Source organism: Anser anser (genome assembly GCF_964211835.1).
Source record: "Anser anser genome assembly, chromosome: 2".
NCBI classification, from domain to species: Eukaryota; Metazoa; Chordata; class Aves; order Anseriformes; family Anatidae; genus Anser; species Anser anser.
Genome location: NC_139721.1, coordinates 77,732,109 through 77,748,937, shown reverse-complemented (window position 1 = coordinate 77,748,937; position 16,829 = coordinate 77,732,109). Strand labels below are relative to the sequence as shown.

General features: G+C 33.2%; 1 long non-coding RNA gene across 2 annotated transcripts in view; it reads left to right on the top strand.

The window, feature by feature from the left end:
• LOC310893603 overlaps positions 1-16,829 on the top strand; it is a 59,603-nt gene that overhangs the window by 10,943 nt on the left and 31,831 nt on the right. The gene's annotated exons all lie outside the window — the stretch shown is intronic.

The following is a 16,829-nucleotide window of genomic DNA, read 5'->3' as shown; positions in this document are numbered from 1 at the left end:
GCAGCTGCACATTGTCCTGCAAAAAGTTCCAAAGATTTGCTGGGGACAGTAACTGAAATTCATATTGTTTTAATTGGATTTGTCTTTGGAAAGACCTTTCTGACTTTGATAGACTTATACTCAAAATTGCATGAAGTGATTTTATTCTTATCATAAACAACACCTGCAACACTTTTTGCTATGAATCTGCTGCTGCAACACAGACATTGTCCTGTACCACAGCTTTAAGTGATGCGAGTGCCTTTTGGAGATGCTGTGTTATATGCAGGGGATGTTGTTCCTTGTTTGTGCAGAATGAGCTTGGATCAAATCCATTTTATTCTTTTCATTAAGCAGCAGCCAGAGAGAGAAAGGAGGTACTGTTTTTCTGTTCCTGCTTTTTGTGTATATTCCAGACAAGAAAATATCTGCCAAGACATTGACAGTGGGCTTTCTGCCCTTCAAAGGAGAGTGAAACTTCCAGCAAGAGAATAATTTTTATGTAAGTGAATTTAACATCTGTCAAATTTCTGGTATGACGCACATGAAGCTCATGCTATTATTAGGTCATTTTTCTTGAATGTTAATGTAGAGGTGCTACCATCAGTGGGCAGATGAAGATGTGATATGACTGAGCATCTTCTGAATGATAGAGGGCTGCCATTTGGACATGAATCCAGATAGACCAAAGAGTCAGTAAGTTTTTCTTAGTCAAGGAGAAAGTGATCCCAAAGAAAAAAGTGCTGCATATCACTACTCACTCTTGTGCTAAGGAGTTTCCCAATGGAGCTGGGAGTTAGAAAAGATGAAACTGTCAATGTAAAACTGTATGAATGAGTTACTGAGGCAGATAACTTGCTAAGAAAGGTATGGAGGAAATTCCCCTGTCTGTATTGCCTGCCAACCTGCTAGTCAAAGCTGAATTCATGCAATTTTGACGTCTAGTTTCTACTGGGAGTGAAAGGTACCAAATTCAACATTAGTAATTCTTAACAACATTTATTTTCTCAATGATGTTTTATTTTTAACATGTATTCTTTTGGATTTGCTTGTTTGAATAATATCTCTTTAAAAAACAACTCAGATAAAATGCTATCCAAATGAGAGTTATGATTGTTGCTTCAGTCGCTTTGTTTTGGCTGTGACTGACAATTTTACCTTTTGCTGAGGGACGAAGTAGTCACTGCTATTTTTGCTGTCTTCATGACAAACAAATGAGTCTATGCTGTAACAGGTCATCACTCATCTTGTCGCTAGGACAGTTATTGCACTTATTTTTCTTTGCAGAAAAGGACTGTTGCTGAGCACATGCTACCTCAGGCTACTGTGTAATGCCAATGTCAATTGAGCTCTGAGTCATAGAATTTTCTTTACTGTTTTTATAAGCCCTTTAATGGAGATGGCACAGTAAGTTTTCAGCTAACAGAGCTTTTATTGCTAGCACTGTTTGGGCGCATTTCTGCCTTAGTAAATTGCTGCCACTTACTGCTGGATTTTGTTCTTTGAGGAAATTGACCTGCATAAATCCAGACAAATTTGCAGATCAGCATTCAGATTTTGGGTTGCAGTATTGAAACAAGGTCTACAACAAAACCGAATGCATCATTTCTTCAGAAACTGCAGTCCTGAAAATACCATTAAGGATGAACTATGCCCACTGAAAGTAATCTTATAACTAATATTTTACTCAGTTCTATAAGTACCTGGGATTTATTTATATGTTACAGGAGTAATTGCCATTCACTTGTACTGAAGAAACAAACAGTATTTTCTTATAGTTTTTGTGTTAATGAGATTTTAAAATCCCCCCCCCCCCCCCGAAAGTATGAAGTTTGGTGGGTTTTTGGTATTAATGTATATATCTTTACTTTGAGTTAAAACTTGTATGTCAAGACACCTAAGTTAAAGAAATTGGTAACAAACCTCAAAAATTTTTGAAAAGTTTTTATATTAGAATCTCAGCATTTGATTGATATAGTGACTTTATTGAGAAGTATATGTTAGATTTCTCAATTTTTATCCTGGACTTTAAGGAAAACTAAAGAAACACGCAAAAATGAATGTAATTTTGAAGAAGACTGCTAAAACACCCAATGTCTGAATAATACTTTTTTAATTAAAATGACCTCAGTGTGCTTTAAATTTGTGACTTGGGTTAATCTGAAATAAGGCCACTTTAAATATAAAAACAAATATGTCTACAGAGGAAAGTACAGTGCAGATTGACTAATACTCTACAATAATACTTTTAGTTAAATTAATTTTTGAGAATCATAATAGAGACAATAACCTTATTCTGAAAGTTTTGTGCTTATGAAATAGTATTATTCAGTGGTGGTTCATTAGCTTGTTTTTTAGATTTGTGGGAGCGAGAAAATATACTTGCACACAAAACTGGTGAGTATAAAGATTCTTAATTCAAACTGCCCATGTATGAATTTAAAGTAGATTAGCTAAACAATTAATTCATATTATGCTCTTTTGTCCACAATGATTTCAGATGTAAATAAGCCTTAAGGCCATTTTGAGTCTTAGCATAAGTTCATACAAGATTTTAATGCAGCTTAAAGATCATTTTATATATATATATTTTCTTAGCAGAAGTGTTTGAGTGTTTTTTTAATCTATTTTTAATTATATATATATATATTTATTTCATGTATTTGCTTAAAACCTTACCTGGGCTCCAAAATTATAAGTTAAAAAAAGAAATAGCCTCAGAATGGCAGATTCTACATCACAATTTGCAACGTAGAGTGTGTTATGAGTCAGGTGGAGTATCATACACCTGGTTTTACAGTCATCATATCTGTATGATGCTGTAGTAGTACATCTTGAACAAAAGGAGATGAGCTTTTTCAAAATGAATTGCCTGTAAATACAATAACAGATGCATGTATTAGTCTGAGCCAAGAGCCCGAGTTTTTTCTCTTCTGTTTGAATTCAGTCATAGAAAAATTATGCCATATTGCATCTTTATATACAGTTAGAAATGGACCACCAAAAACTGTTTGGAAAGCATCAGAATGAAACTGACTTGATTAATTATTTCATAAAACTGGTGTAAAGGAGACAGTGAGAGCTCACTGTGGCATGGACCTGATGCTGGTAACATCAGCAAGAGCTTCTGGAGCCTTATACATGCCAACTGACTTAATAACACTACCCCCATCATCAGCTGTCAAAGTGGTGACAGGTCCCAGTAGACCTCTGGGCTGTAATGAGCTCTTGGCTAAAATTTGATTTTCTGAATTGGGAATCTATCTGTGAACCTTGCTGTTCCTATACTTAGAAACCTTTTCATTTCTTCTCTGAATGATTTTCCCCTCTACAACCATTTGTACACAAACCAACAAAATCCTCTGGCTCACTATCTCCTTCTCCTGCTTTGTTTTTAATCCACATCACTTTCAGCATTTGTGCTGCCATTCAGAGTGAGTTCTGCTTTTGACTGTATGTCTACCATCACATGTAGGAGTACAGAGAAATGACTTCTCAGCTAGTGCCGAGCAGGAGGCTGTGGCACATTACAGCCCTGGCAAGAGGCTCCAGGTACCAAATAACTTAAATGCATCTTTATGCTGGCATTACTATATTGCTTCTGGTTTAGGGTTTACACTTTCGACTTTTCCACACTGCATTCATCTTAATCTTATCTTAGTTTATTTTACCCAGAAGACAAGAGGGGTATCATAGTATGCTATACTAACCAAAGTTCAGTTTTGCATGGAATGTTTTTTCAAACTTTGTTTCCTACCTAAGTTATGCCTTCAGTGCGGACAAACATTCTAGAAAGAACACAAAATTAATGTTATGAAATTATTAGGTTTTCAGGTTTTCAGATACTCTCTGGAACTTCTAAATCATGGATAAGTCAGTTATCTTTTCATGAATTTGGATCACTGATTTATGAAGGTGACAAACGCTGAAGTTAAGTAATAAAATTCTGTCAAATTCTTAATAGTATGTGAGAAGGAAATTAGGTGCCTTTATGTCTCACTCTTTGAAAGGAGAAACATTTTTCCCCCACTCTATAATGTCTCTCCTTTCACTTAGACAGAAAATAAATGTATTACTGTTTTATTATTTTTCAAAACATAATAATTCCTTACACCTTTTGGACCTACATGTCAATATTAAACATAGCAACTTATAATTTAAGAGGATTATTACAGTATTCTACATAAGCAGGTTAATTAATTCCCTAAGGGAACTAATGATACTGTGCTTTTGGTATAATCGTGTTAATTTCCTGACTGTGTATTGAATGTACAAGCAATTGGATAAATGCAATAATAGATCCTCTTAGAAATCTGTAAGATTCTGTAAAGTGTTAAATGTGTTAACTAGCTGCTTGATTTCATGCTGGCACCCCCTGTTCAGAAAGCAACAAAATTGGTTTACCTGTGCCAATTAGATTTCTTTTGTATCAGTACTGAACCCCTATTCAAAAGAATCTGTTGGCACTCCTTAGTGAGGAAGGAATTAATGTGTTTATGTTGAAACTTTGGATCAATCTATTTGTTTCCCTGGACTATCTGGCTTTTTCTGATGGAGTAATTGAATCCACAGCAAAAAATCATTAGTTCACACTGACAGGACCAAGAAAATATATCCTGATTGTTTTTACCATAGTTACAGTCATTTTACAAAGGTAATTGAGATGTAGTAGTATTATACCAAGGTTCTCTAACATGTAAGTCTAAAGACTAGCATCTGTGATAATCAATCAAATTATTTCTTTTCACCAGAATGAAATTTTGAGAACACCAGGCCAAGGCTAGGGAATGCATCTGGTATGTTTTTTTTAGACAGACTAGGTTTCTGTGTACCTTGAGTACTTGATAAAGAACTGAATTAAAGCAGTCCTTAATATTTTAAGGACTTTTTTTTTTTTTTTTGAGAGACACACCACAAAATTTTCACTTCTACTAATTTTGAGTAAGATGGCAGTTTTCATTTATTCGCATAAAGCAATATAAAGAAATAAAATATCTTACCTTAAAAACAATGCTATAACACACCATATTTCCCGAAGAGTCAGCTTGTACTAAATAACACACAATAAACATAAAAATCAAATATATTTTGACCAAAACTCATCCTCTGTCCTGTAGTGAACAGATACTTACAAATTCATTTTGCCAATAAGGTAATCCTCAAAAGCAAGGAGGATATTTTAGGATTTTAAATGAAGACAGAAATGCTGCCTAGGTAATGTTTTGTTACTCCTCTAGGCTCAGCCTCTTTCTTCTGATGGCATTTTTAAAACTACAAACATTAGTTTCAGTACTATTGCAGTTGCTGCTTCAATTTGCATAGAAACAGATGAAAACATATTAAGTACTCCAGTCTTTAGAAATACCAGGATATTTTAATCTGATCAAAGTCTTTTGAAATACAGAGTTATTTTAATCTGAACATCTGTAATCTGCATAAACCAAAGATAAATTAGTAAAAAAACAAAACAAACAAAACAAATCCCCCAAGTCTGACTAAAACAACATATCAAGTCTTATGAAGAAAATTTTATAACAGTTTTTTCTCCCCCACAGGTTTAAGAATAATGAAGTTTGCTTTCAGGTCCCCTGACTTATCTCCTCTCAAAACACATCACAATATTGTAAGGTTTTCTAGTAGTGAGTAAGCATTTATAAGCGTTCTGCTGATAGTAAAAACACTATTCTCATTATATAATGTACCTTGGTTACAGAATTAAACACATTTATTAGGTTTATTATAATTTCCCTATTTTCTCAAAGTGTAATTACACAAGACAAGATTTCTTTCTTTCTTTTTCAAGTAGAAGACCCATTTGTTTCTAACTGGATTTGTTTGAAAAGCAAGTTGTTATACAATCTGAATTATAAATAGAAATTCAGGGAAGTTTCAAGGAAGATAGCATGAGAATGTTCCCTGAAAAAAAATAGTATGCAACTGTTTTAGAGAGATAGCGAATGAAATCATTCCTAAGCAAACCTCAGGAGACAGTACCACTCAAAAAGTATCTGTACATATTTGGAAGAAAAAAGAAACAAACAAAGAAAACAATAATAATAATAAAAAAGAAACTAATACACTCAGGGGAAAAATAAGAAAAATAAAACCAACATGTATTCTAAGACAATTGCTTCATACTTTTTACAAGGAAGGACTATGGAAGAGCTGACTGATAGCTCTCTGAATTCCCACTGCAGGTGGAAATACAGCTTTGCTGGTCTGACTGCAGTGCAGTGGGTGTACTTAGGTGTCTTAAAACCTAAAACAGCTTAGGCCCATCAGTGGGAATAACAAACTGCCCTGTGATGCTGAGGACTTCAAAATCCCATTGATTATCTTTTCTGCATTTTTCTGAGACATGACAATCTCCTTCAGTATGGAATTCCCTTATAAGCATATTTTGTTAACTTTGACGCTTTCGTGTCTCTAAATATAAAAGGACGTTCCTTTTCTTAATCTGAAGGATGAGTGTACTCTTATAAGTGTGCTCATACGTTTAAATTCTAATTTTTACCCACATAAACTTAAGCATGTGTTTTTTTGTATTCTGAAATATAATTTACACGTATGATTCTCTTCATTGTAGTATTATTCTTCTGAGTTAAATTCAATAGTCTGATGTTTATACCTAAGTATTGCAATGTCCTTCTACTTTCTCATTCTGCTGTACTACTGTCAACAACACCAAGATTTTCCATAGCAAGCCATTTTCATTAGAATATTTATTCTTTTATAATCCTTAAATTTCTGGCAAATATATTTTGTTCTTGAATAGGTATTTTCTATTTGAATACTTCATATTTTGTATATATTATAGGAATTATTTTGTGCAGTGTATTTGTCTGAATTTCAGATATAATGCAATTTTACTATTGTCTGCTCCAAATGTCAATACATTGCCATGTGCCATGACTGAATACTATTACAGTTACTTTCTGCTTGTTTGCAATGACTTGGACAATTCTCATATTGATTAAGATAATAGTAGTTTTACATTATAATCAGACTTATGAAAATTCTTATTTCTGGAATTTGATAGCTATACAATTAACTTTTTTTTTTTTTTTAATTTTTTTAGGGGTTTGTGTGTTTACCCAGTTATTTGCAGTAAAATCCTGGATCCTTTTGGAAATCCTTCTCTCTGACAACAGCATATAGTGTTATGAGACAGCTATTGCATTTGGAGGTGTTACACTCTGGTTTCATAATATTATTTTATATTCTTTCTGTATTACTTGCCTATTGCTTTGCAAAGCAATAACAGATTTTATGTAAAAGAACAGAAAAAAGGCAAGGAGGAATCTTGATTTCAACCTGCATACTTTTTAATAAGCTATTTGATAACAAGTTTGAACTCTAATGTTAGCCTCTTTGAATATTGCTTTTATAGTGTTATCTCATGATAGAGAAAAAAAAACTTTGTAATCACTGCATTACAAATACCATTCAGAAGCAAGAGAATTGTATACATGTTTTATGTATACATGTTTTATGCCCTGCTTAGTGCTTTGAGAAAAGATTTTACAACCCCCCAAGGAAGCAATAGCACTGTATGGAACATGTAGGCCAAAGACAGGAGTTAACTAGTTTTTCAAAGGGTGAAATAAGTCAAACTTGGATTGTAACAGCAGATATCTATACTCTGGAATAAAAAGAGAAGTCAAATTTTAAATCATCAGTACTCTAAAAAAGTCTTTGAGTTTCTCTGTTGGGGAAACTCTTTGTTAACTGAGGTCAATCCTTACTGCACCATGAATAAAATGACCAAAAGCAAGTGATGCACTCTTAAGCAGAAAATAATGCCAAAGCTGGGGAAGACAGGGAGTCTACACGCATTGGCATATGTTAGTTCTCAAGTAACCATTTTTCTGTTTCAGTTAGTTAAATACATCTTGTTTGTTAAGTTAATTTCTTTTTGTGTATATGGGTGGGATGGTGAGGAAGAGGATATTGAGTTACAGGGATTAGGGATCTAGGGATTAATGACAAATAGAAACTTGAAAGTAGCTGGTCCTGGACTTTCTGTTTGTGGAATAGTGTAGAGATGCTGTAAAGAAGGTGTATTTTCTTTAGGAGTCTTGTATTTGGAAACAGGCTTATGCTCTATCTTCAGATCTGTTCTCTCTACTTCTCTCTCTCTCTATAAAATTTTATACTCATTCCTATCAAAGTTTTCCTTTTGTAAGCAATCCTGCCTTTTATAAGCTATTCTGAATAGCTGAAAAATAGCTAAAAAATCTGCTGATTTGTGGTTTTCATTATAGTTTTTCATTTCAGTTAAGTACATGTAAAGAATATTTTTATTGATTTACAAATAGAGGTATGCACATGTTTTCAATTTGATATTAAATATTTGAAATAATATATTGAGACGTTCAATAATGAGCAAGAAATGGACAGGAATACATGCCATGTTAAGGAAAATGGTGCATCTTTGGCAAATACCTAAAAATAAAACTGCTTCTATAAAACTAATGCTTTTTTTACATGAGTGTTATGTACACCTAGGGCCTATCAGAATCTCTCACATCTTAGACCAAAGCTAACATCAGTGGTTTTCTGTTTAAAAAATCATGGATTACAGATAATGCTTGTGCTTCCTTTGCTACTCTTCCAAGCTTTTCAGAAGGGCAGACTGGCAGACCCCTATTATTTAAGAGAATATACTGGAATTTCTCTGGCCATGCATTTGTTCCAGACTTTTTTTTTTTTTTAACAATTCAATGAAAGTATGTGTTCTACTGTGTTGAAACCACTTAGAGAAGAACCACAAGTACTGGGGAAAAAAAATAGTCTTGGATATGTGTCCTCTGAAAAGTGTTTAACAGTCTCCAACAACTGCACCATGTGAAATATATTTACCCTTATTGCTACCCTTTGAACAAGGAGACGTTAAAACTCTTGAATTCAAGAAGCGTATGCTACACAAAGCACACACCTCTGAATTCAAGAAGCGTATGCTACACAAAGCACACACCTCTAAAAGATTAGCAATTTTTATCTTCTTACATTCTTTCAAAGGAGCTGATTAGACCAATTATTTGTTGTATTTCAAACAGAGCTCAGTATCAGCATTGACTTCCTCTAAAAGCAAGCTGCAAGAACAGATGAGCATTTTTCTTTTTTCTTTGACAACCTGGTACTTTATGTATCAAATCTTTATTGGATAGGAACCAGCAGGGTCCCATTACAATCTGATTATGGCAATGAAAGCTCTGATACCATACCCTCATTTTTTTTTTTTAATTTAAATTTTGGTTTTCTGTCTTTAGTTGCAGTTTCTTTTCTATTAATATTTTCTTTCAGGTGCAAAGTGCACTGCTCAATAATCAGTATTCCTTTAAAACTTTAGCTGCATTTCAGTCTTTTATACCTTGCTAGAAACATATTTACTACATAGTATAAAAGAAATAGCATCTCCAGGATTTCTCTTCCTCCAAGTTTTAAATGTAGCAATAAAGCAAGTTTCTTATAGTGTGGCTAGACATTTGTATGTCTACTACATAAAATTCTATTACACTCTGAAGACGTGATGTACACATATTTTCCTCTTAACTGTAATCTACCTTTCTGTTACTACCATCCTTGGGGCAGTCACTCATCTGTTGTACTTTTACCGTGTATCACCAATACCAAACCTAAGAAAGCGTGTAAGTTAAAAATCATAAGCAACATGTTAATTTGCCATCGTTGTCTTATATTCAGTAATTCTATGACCAATCAGCTCTTCAACAGTAATATTCTAAGTATGTGACTGTTGTCTGATTTAATCTTTTAACATGTAGGACAGCAGCCTAAAATCAGTTCTCTGCTATGCTTCAATTTTAAGGCTGTTAAGAAGAGTGAATAAAAACTCAAGAGATGTAATGTCACAGTAAGGGTCTAATAATCACCATAAAAGCAAGGTGCTCAAGTTACCCAACATGTTTTTATCTGCTGTGTCTTGTTTATTCCAAATTCTCTAGTTACACTTGCATCTGGGAGGCTAGTAAATATTTTTTTCCTTTTTTTTTTTTTTTTTTCCCAGCTATATTCTCATTAATAACTCAGCCTTGGCATTTGTTTATAGAAATTACTATTCTTATCTCTTAAGAAGAATAATTTCCATGGCTGGAATTTTGTGCACATGCTTATAGTATGGATGCTTTTTCTCTTCCTCATATATAGCTTAAAACATAGATCAAGTTACAAGATTAAAATGGATCATGTGTTTATCTTTAAAAACTAAAAACAAACAAAAAAACCCAACCCAAACAAACAAACAAAAAAACTACAATGACAAAAAACACACCTGTGGGGATGTCTAAGTTATCCCATGTAGTATCTTTGCTTTTATAAACCTCAAATTGGAATACATAAGTATATAAAGAAGTACTTATATTTAAGGGATAAGAAGCATTTTTTCAATAATAATTTTCTTTAAGCTTGCTCACCCTCTTTCAAAAATCAGTTCCAAATATATTGTTCCTAAGTCATGCCTGCCTAGTATGCTGCTTTAATCTGTTGTGTCCCATATTAAAAGTACTTCTGACAATCTGTTATAAATCTTTTCTTATTTTCTATGTGGTAGCTACGAATGGTTCCTCTGTTTCCTCTCTGCTTTTTTGCACACGTAGTGACTTCTAACATCGGTAAGGAACAAACATTTTACAATGGTTACAGTCGCAATATTGTAGTTTGAGAGACACTCATGAAGCTTATGAAGCAGGCTGTGGAGATAGATCTGCAAGAGAAGAGCAACCTCCCCTTGAAACTGGCACACACAATTCCTGTTCTGAAATCTCAATATTTGCAGTTCTGAGAAAGTTATCAGTAAGTTCATTTCCTACAGCAAATACATCACTGTTCTATATAACGATGTTCATACAGCCCACATCTGCAATCTGTCACTATCCTATGATCAGGAATACAACTTGCATTTCTGTGAGTATTACAAAATGAAAAGTCAAGATAACTGTATTTTTAATATTGGTCCTGCCTTGAAACTACATGTTTCTGACCATGTTCTAGATTTCAGTGCCTAAAAGTTCATTTTCATTTTTTTTATTAATCTGAAAAAAAAATAAAATTTGCTGATGTCTGTCTCCATTTCAATGTCTGATACAAAAGAAAATTCACACAGTGTGTGACTAAACATTTTCTCTTAATGCAGTGAAGGTTCTAACGCTTTTTAATTCACCATGTAACGATAACTTGGGGAAAAATACTTATTCTCTACCCTTTGACTTGACTGAATTCAGAAGACAGCTAAGCACTAGATTCTTTCAGCATAAATGAAGTGAAAAAGCCATAGTTAGTATCATTTGACTTTCAATGCTCAATATATCTACCTAACTATCTATCTGTTTTATTTATCTCTATTGTAATACTTACAGATTTTGGACAAAAAGGTAGTTGATATAGGGAAAGAGAGTAGTGGACCAACATAAAATCATTGGTCACATAGTAACAAATACCATTATGACGGATGGACATTGATTGTAGAAGACAGACAGAAGTGTAGCATAGCGGCATGTCAGTGTAGTAGTATAGTAGCTATGGTATAGCTTATATTCTGTACCTTTGGAACAAGAACAGTATTGTACCAGTGTTGTATTGCTTTCCTACTAGAGAAAAACAAGTGTTTGTAAGGTGTATCTTTAAGAATTCCATTCAAATCTTCCATTCATGAAGAATTTGTTTTTGCGTATCCACTATGAGAAATAAAAAAAAAATGTGATTTTTTGGTTTTGGAGATAGGAGAAAATGAGTGGAATTTTACAACAGTAGTTAACACATAGCTGTTATATGATGTATGAAAAAATCTTGGACAAAAATATGACCAAGATGGTTATCCCATTCTCTGTAGAAAGAATTCCTATACATAGTGCAAGTAAGACATAATCTTCAGAAATATAAAAAAAGACATTGTATATGTATCTGTAGGTTTAGCTGTGATTTTCGTTGTTTCAAACTCTGTAAGTATATATGAGGACTAGTTGATTGATCCATACTTCAATTACCATCCATTGCAATAGTTAAGGAGAATTAAGCATGTGGATAAATAAACTAAATTGGTTTTGCAGTCTTGAACCCAGAGAAAAAGCACTGTAACAATATTAGTCTATTTAGTTTCTTGTGAATGCAATCACACAGTAGTAACAACTTTCCACACCACACTTCATACCTCAGCCATTTTCCCACATTTAAAATAAATTAATATTCAAATACAAGTGACAAAGGGAAAAAAGTATTCTTTTTACTTTCACAAACTTCAGTTAGTCCCATTGATTGAAATAATGTTAGTAGATCTTTCTAACGAGTGAGCCAAAAGTAAAAATATTTAATTTTCTTATAATATTATTCCTTTTATTTTTATTTTTAAATGTTTATTACACAATCACACTCAATACAAGGTCCTTCTTAAATATATCTTTATAAGCTATCTGCAGTAGATTACCATATCATGACCCCAAACTGAATTTAAGTATGCAGATTTGGAAAAGAAATCTTGTAAAGATGGTGTTTATTTGAAATTGTTCTACTAAGGGTAAAATAGAATTTATTTTACCAGGCATTTGCAAAATGTCACTGTTTTAAGAACTGATATTTAAACAGTTATTTTTTATACTTTCCTAAATAATGTGAATGTGAAAAATGAGTTGTAGAATACAGCATGTGAAAAATTACTTTTCCTTAGCTAAACTACTCTAAAGTAAAAATCCAGGCCTTTTAATTTTTCTTTTTCAAGTTTTCTGACTCAGAAAATTAGAAACAAAACAAAATAAGCATTGTTTCAGTTGAACATTAATATCATAATTTAAATGATTTAAAAAAATATTTGTACGTTTACACTATCACTACAAAGATGAATAAGTGTATTCAGAAAGGTTCAAAATCAAGTGCATTAATTCTATAAAGACATTCTCATACAGCATGAGATTGCGCTTTCTGAGATAGGATATCCATTATAGACCTTTACTTCCAACAAACCTTTGAAAGTACGGAGTGCTCAGTCATTTCATTTTGACAGTTTTGTAGGTGATTTCCATAAGGTTAAAATGTTGACCTTTAAGTGATGTCAACACTTCCAATTATTGGTAGAGGGTTACAAATTGTTCAATGCCAGTATTTTTAATTTGGCTTATACAGCTGAAGCTAGGAAATTGCCTGGTTTGCCAATTAGAGGTGTTAATATGACAGAAGAAATGAACAGAAAAAAGACACTGTACATGTGATTATAGGTGGTGGATGACACTGCCTGCAAATAAGGCTGTGTAACCTTCCAAGTGCAGCCAAAATGGCTTGAGTTTTAAGACTAAGTGTAGAAAAAATTGTATTTGTCCTCCTATTGTGAAAAGTGACATCTTTTCTTACCTATAAAGGTTCAGTCCAACAAGAAACCTGCAGTCCTGCCAGGACCTGGACCTTGCCTCTTTTGCTAACCTCATTAAAGTCCATTCATCATCAATCAAATCTTCAATTATAAGCAGAGTGCAGATGGCAGTCCTGAATGACTTCCTGCATCTTAATAGGTGAAATCTCAGATGACTCTTTCCATACTGGCCACATGACAGTTTTTCTCAGTTTACAGTGCTAAAAGGTCCAAACTCCCTGATGTTCTCCACTGTTCTACAAGATTACAGCAAGAAAATAACATTTACATCCGGTCTCTGGATGTTCTCTCTCTGGACAGGAAAACAGTTCTCTCTGGACAGGGAAACTAGCAGGTGCTGGACCTCAGACCAATGTTCACGGATACCAGATACGTCAGGGAAAAGTAAGTGACTGTTTCCTAATCAGTGCCATGTGACAGTCACAAAAACGGCAGAAGTTCTTACCTAAAACGGCTGAAACATATAAGCACAAGGGGTGTGGGTTGCAGGGAATGCCACACGTCGACACAAATGAGAGCATCTACCACTGGTGGTGTGTTCAAGAAGCAAAACTGCAATCCCAAGGGTGGGAAAAAAACACTGTGAGGGAAAGGCAGCTTGCCATCACTATATGGGTGAGTGAGATTAGAATTTTTGAAAATCATAGAAGAGTTTTTAGAAATTTTTAGGTCTTCATTAAAATTTTCTAAGTCTCTAGGACTGTTTATCTGTTACAACGTTGATCCTGAATGTACAGGTCAATGATACTAGGCTAATTACATATCATTAATAAATCAATAAAGCATTTCACTACCAATTTGTTTTAAACTGCATGAAATGAACAGTTTTCCAATGATCAGGATTTCCTATGTGCCTTCCGCATTGGTGTAAGTCAAGTAACAACTTAGTTTGTACTCTAGCAAGGGTCAATATTCCTAGAAAATCCTATGGCTTTGATATGAAGTATTTTGATGCCAGTTCATCGAATTTCTTGTTAGTTTTCTCCAAAACATGGGAAAAAACACACCAATAAGTGTCTCGAAAAGAACATTAATCAATTTTGCAAAGTCAAACACTGAAAATTTGGCATATGAAAAGCCAGCGTGAGATAGTGCATTTTAAATGTTAAAATGTTAACAAATAAGGACCTAAATAAATACAGGCAATTATTTTCAGCACTTTCTAGCATATGGAGGATGACTTTACCACTCACCAGTATTCATATTATGGTAAGAATTCCATCTACTTATGGGTATTAATTGGCATTTTAAACGCTTCTGTCATAACATGGAATAAAAATTGTCTGAAAAACAGTGTTGCTCATCCAGAAAAACATTTAATGAAAGTGTAGTCAGCTCAGTGACAAGCATGTATACTTTAATGTGATCTGGTTTTGCAGGTAAAAAAATTAAGGCAAAGTCAGCTAGAGACATTTCCAAAATCACAGAGGACAGAAATGAATATAAAAGAGAAGAATCAAGCTTCACATTTTTTTTAAATAATGTTCCCATTATATTTCCAAAATATTAAGAACATATACACTGCTCTGTTTTCCAAAAAAATTTTCATGTATGTAGTAGTGAAAAAATGTATACTCTTTGTGGGCCTGCAGATCTTCTAAAGAATTTGTAGAGACTTGATAGAACAGTCAAATATATTTTTCACATATTGAACAAACTTCAGTTATCTCAGTTTCTGGATAAAGTATTTAAAGAACAAAGGAATTTTGCATTCCTCTTTCTGATCCATTTATAGAATTCTCAGACTGATTCTGTTCTTTCTTGTTTTCTGATTTTTATTTTTATTTATTCTAATGTCTTTTTTTCCTACGTACATGTTGGACAAGGGGAAAGGGAATAGGAAAAAGTATTTCTTTTCACTGGCACAACTAAACCTACCGCTTTAAACCTAAGCTGTCATGTCCAAAAACTGTCATGTCCAAAAGCACTAACTTCAAAAATCCTGTCTGCTTTTTTAGCATGCTTAGAACATCACTCATGTCTCTACTTACTTTGCTTGGGGAACCTCAGGTGAACTATTCCTATTAAAGAATCAGGGTCTGGACTTTATTTCCAAATAAAAATCATTTGGTTTCATGTAGAAACAGAGATATTCACTGTGAATGCTGACTACAGAATATCACTTTTTTTTTTTTTTTTTAAACATCTTTGGCTTATGTAAGAGTACCCAAAACTTCTTGTGATTGTAAATGTGACTTTTACATCATCTTTGTTTACTGAACAGCCTTCTTGTGATACACTTGTGAACAAGACCAACATGATTGTGTGATCCACGGGAGGGCTGATGAAGATATTCTCAATAAATTACTAAGTCTAAGAACCAGCAGCTTAATAATGAAAATCTACAGACTATGGAAATGTAGGCTAGTTTACATAATAAAATAAATCAGAAGCTCGAGAGCCTATAAAGTTTGTTCTAATTTATTGAGAGTAATAAAAGGAAAAAAAAATGAACTAATAAACTAAACATATGATGATTAAGCAACTTTGGACTGAACAAGTTCTCTTTGTAATAGCTCACGATATTCACATTTTACTTTGTAGCATATTTATTTGATTTTTTATGACACTGCATAATCACACAGTATAAATTGAATCACCCCATCCACTCACATGGAATCTAAGCTCAAGTACAAATATAATTGCATACTAACCATGTTGTAATTATATGGTCATTATCTAGAGAACAAAATGTTATAAAACTTTAATAACCTTGATATTATTTCTTTTCATTCAAAAACATGGAAGTAAACAGATTATGTGAGATACTAATACAGAAGTCACTTATCTCACAGAAATATTTTTCTCAGAATTTGGCAGTAAGTACAGAAAATGAATGGAAGTCTTACCATAATTCAGATTAAAAACATTCATTTTACTTGCTGCCAGATAGTTCAGGTAAAAATGCAAAAATAAGATGTTGATATTACTAGCATTAATATCAATTTCTCTCTGCTCCATCTCTTTCTGCTCTTCCTTCTCTTCACCCTGTATTGTGACACTTCTGTTTTCTTTTCCAGGAAAATGATGAAGAGCCTAATTGCTATTTTACTACTGAAATAGCTAAATTTAAAGTTTAAAGAGTTAAATTAGGAGCATAAAGGTTTTGGTCCTTCTTTTCTAAGAGATATATGTATATAATGAAACTTCAGTTCTTTCTTAGTTTACCTTTGAATTATAGGTTTATTTTCGTTAATTACCAAAAACATAGATGCAGTGCTAATCCAGAGGAGTTTTTTAAAGTTGGTCACTGTTTCTTGTCTCTTTCCCTATTATGAAAATATGAGATACATAGAATAATTATTGACATTGAATCATCATCAAAGGCATGCTGTAAGGTATAGATATGTGCACAAACCTGATCATTAATAACCTGTCACAAATCACTGAAAATTGAGCTGAAAAAATGACTGCAACATAAATATATTACAAAACGTTATTTAAAATTCAAACAGCAATCCTGTGTTTCCATGTA